General features: G+C 52.3%; 1 long non-coding RNA gene across 1 annotated transcript in view; it reads right to left on the bottom strand.

Annotated features, from left to right (window-relative positions):
• LOC135895882 (uncharacterized) overlaps positions 1 to 2,203 on the bottom strand; it is a 90,640-nt gene that overhangs the window by 68,161 nt on the left and 20,276 nt on the right. The gene's annotated exons all lie outside the window — the stretch shown is intronic.

The following is a 2,203-nucleotide window of genomic DNA, read 5'->3' as shown; positions in this document are numbered from 1 at the left end:
GGCTATACTAGACGAAATTAAAAATATGTTTTTTTGCCGATATCATGGTGTGTAAAGTTTTGCTCACGTGTGCATGTGACTTAACGTATTCGTAACACTGTAATTGCCTTTATCTACCCCTCCTTTTTTTTTCTTCTTCCTTTATTTAAGAAATAGTTTTCTGCATTGCTTGTTTGAGTGCTGACCGATCAATGTGTTTGTACATTGTAAGATTATTGGACGCCCGTAATTGTTGGAAATGTGTGGGACCGCATTCTGGGTATGGAAATGCTGAAGTGCAGCTGCAGCTGCGCCACCTCTTTACTGTTGTATATATACAAGACTTCCTTTTTTTTTTTCCTACAATGCTGAAGTGGCAGGAAAATGGCTCCCGTAATTAAGCCCGTGTACAAAAGCCTTTCGGCAGTAGCACCCAGCCGATTGCAGTCGTTTCATTCCGCGAGAAAATCAGGGTCGCTCCAAGTTCAGGTAGCGCGACACCAAACACGCAAAGCACGATTTCTCGCTTTGATCTTGGCATCGCTCCACTCGATTCGCCACGAGCTTCGTGACTCGGTTCACGCCATTTCGGCACCGGTTGCGTGTAGTCGTGCCAGACGAGCCCCCGGCGTGCTCCTCCGGCTCGAAGTCCTGCACCGCGTGCGAAAGCAGAAGCAACGGCAACCTGCACCGGCGAAGCGAAATATCGACGTGCAACACCCCCCTTGAACTGACCCCTCCCACCACCCCTTTGAGTCCCTTCAGCTTCGTAAGAGAGAGAGAGACGGTGAAAGAAAGGATGTTACCGGAAGAGAAACATCCAGTTTGCTACCCTAAGTAGGGGGAGGGGGCCACAGAAAGGAATACGGAGACAGAACGCACGGACGAAAGCGCGGGAATGTCCTGGAAGTTCGGGCGAATCCAATGAACCTCCTTGTAGACAGGTCTGGGTGCGCGCGGTAGGCTACAGGCGGAGGGCCGCCTGGAGTCTCAAACCCTGGGAACGCGCTTTCGCTGTCCGCAAAGGCGCCAGCCAAACGCAGCCAACATCGTAGTCTAATCGGCGGTCTCGCGGCTGTTCAGCCGTAAGGAAAAGGGTGGCCCGCCGGGCAGGCGCTAGATTACGGTTGCGTGTCCTGTGGGCCAGACTGCACGCATGCCAGCCTTGCGGAGTTCTCCAAGTCGTGTGTAGTAATGCACGTACATGCACAAAGGGAGACGGTCCTCTCCGCGTTGCGGGTGTTTCTGCTATGCGTGAGCGAGAGAGAGGGAGACGTTCGCGGGCTGGGGGAGGGGAAAGGGAGAGTACAGCGGAGCCGAGTAGTTGCGAGGAGGGAGCTGGCCCAGCGCGGCCGGCCCCTTCTCTGGCACGCGCGACTCGTTGCCAATCGATGAAGCCCTCTCCCTCGGCTCCTCTCGCCCTCTCCGCCGAGCTGGCGCGGCTCGCGCTGCGATGCTCGGTCCGCCAGCTGGGGGGTGTGTGTGCATACAGAGTCGATGACACCCGTCTCCTAAAAGTCTCCCACGCACGGTGTATGTATATCTGCTTCCCGCCCTTTTCGACGCATGCGAGAGGCCGGCCGCCTATGCGCACGCAGACGGAGCGTTTTGTTCGACCGGTTGCTTGGCTGGCCGCGTACGTCCGTGATGGGTAGGTTCGACTTGGGGCTGGGGAGATGACACGGAGAGAGAGAGATAGAGAGAGAGAGAGAGAGAGAGAGAGAGGTGTTCGATGCAACAGCACGGCTTCCGGGCACCTCATTTCGCCTTTCGGGAAAGAAAAGAAAAGCGTTATCACGCGCCGGCGCTAAGCGCACGTAAAGACTGCAAGAGTGACTGAGCCAGTGAAGGTTCTGAACATTCTTTGCAGTTTCGATAAATGTTAATTAGGTTGAACTGAATCGTTGAATTGAATTGAGCGAATGAACACACATTACACTTATGCAGTATGTATGCTAATGCTGTGAAGACGCGTCAAAAGCTTTATCGCTCTAATAAATGGTATCTTCAATCCATAAATCAACCGAATTAAAGGACGAATTCGGTGACTTAGGTGTGGCTCAAACATGCTTTGAAGTAGAAATACACCACGTTGCTCGAATGTAAGTTTTGCCCGTAACTGGAGTATCTGGGTCAACCAACCTGCGCCTTGTTCTTTAGTAAAAAAATGGAACAAACTGTGAACTTTTGTTTATGATCAATGTATAAACCGATTAATTCTGTA

The sequence above is a fragment of the Dermacentor albipictus genome, chromosome 4, assembly GCF_038994185.2.
Source record: "Dermacentor albipictus isolate Rhodes 1998 colony chromosome 4, USDA_Dalb.pri_finalv2, whole genome shotgun sequence".
Taxonomy (NCBI): Eukaryota; Metazoa; Arthropoda; class Arachnida; order Ixodida; family Ixodidae; genus Dermacentor; species Dermacentor albipictus.
This window is presented reverse-complemented; position numbering and strand designations above follow the sequence as displayed.